The 1365-nt window shown below is 43.9% G+C and overlaps 1 pseudogene; it reads left to right on the top strand.

The window, feature by feature from the left end:
* The first annotated feature begins 13 nt into the window (after positions 1-13).
* LOC116069860 lies at positions 14-1354 on the top strand (annotated as a pseudogene).
* The last annotated feature ends 11 nt before the right edge of the window (positions 1355-1365 follow it).

Below are 1365 nucleotides of genomic sequence, written 5' to 3'. Positions count from 1 at the left end.
CACATCGAGAACCATGAGCCGCTTTACTAAGGAAGAATTTGACTTCCATGTCCTTGATGAAGGCTTTACTGCTACGGACATTGTGGACCAAAAAAATCAATGAAGTCGCTTTTTTTCTGATGATAAGGATGCTTTCTATATTGTGGACCTTGGAGACATTCTAAATAAGCATCTGACGTGGATAAAAGCTCTTTCCTGTGTTACTCCCTTTTATGTCCTTACGTCAAGTGTAAGGACAGCAGAGCCATAGTGAGCACCCTAGCTGCCATTGGGATAGAATTTGACTGTGCAAGCAAGACTGAAATACAGTTGGTGCAGGGGCTTGAGGTGCCTCCAGAGAGGATTATGTATACAAATCCTTGTAAACAAGTGTCTCAAATCAAGTATGCTGCCAGTAACAGAGTCCAGATGATGACTTTTGACAATGAGATTGAATTGATGAAAGTTGCCAGAGCACATCCAAAGGCAAACTTGGTCTTGCGGATTGCCACTGAGGATTCCAAAGCAGTTTTTTGCCTCAGTGTTAAATTTGGTGCCACACTCAAAACCAGCTGGCTTCTCTTGGAACGGACAAAAGAGCTAAATATTCACGGCATTGGTGTCAGCTTCCATATAGGCAGTGGATGTACTGACCCTGAGACCTTCGTGCAGGCAGTGTCAGATGCCCGCTGTGTGTTTGACATGGGGGCAGAAGTTGGTTTCAGCATGTATCTGCTTGATATTGGTGGTGGCTTTCCTGGATCTGAAGATACAAAGCTTAAATTTGAAGAGATCAACAGTGTAATCAACCCAGCTCTGGATAAGTACTTCCCAATCAGACTCTGGAGTGAGAATCAGCTGAGCCATGCAGATACTATGTGGTGTCAGCTTTCACAGTTGCAGTCAACAACATTGCCAAAAAAAACGAGTGGAAGGAGCAGCCTGGCTGACGATGAAGATGAGTCAAATGAGCAAGCCTTCATGTATTACATGAATGATGGAGTACATGGATCATTTAACTGCATTCTTTATGATCATGGCCGTTCTTTATGATCAGACCCAAACCAAATGAGAAGTATTACTCATCCAGCATCTGAGGACCAACATATGATGGCCTTGATTGGATCGTTGAGTGCTGTAACCTGCCTGAAATGCATGTAGGTGATTGGATGCTGTTGGAGAACATGGGTGCATACACAGTTGCATCCATGCTTCTACTTCAAAGCTAAACATCTACTACGTAATGTCACGGCCTATGTGGCAACTCCTGAAGCAGATCCAGGGCAGAAACCATGACTGTTCCCTCAACCCTTGACTTCATCTGCATCGCCACCTTGTAACAGTTGGAAGTATCATACAGGATTTGACAGTCAACTTCCTGTAATA

The sequence above is a fragment of the Mastomys coucha genome, unplaced genomic scaffold (genome assembly GCF_008632895.1).
Source record: "Mastomys coucha isolate ucsf_1 unplaced genomic scaffold, UCSF_Mcou_1 pScaffold1, whole genome shotgun sequence".
NCBI lineage: Eukaryota > Metazoa > Chordata > Mammalia > Rodentia > Muridae > Mastomys > Mastomys coucha.
Note: the sequence above shows the minus strand (reverse complement) of the source record. Positions and strands in the feature narration are given on the sequence as shown.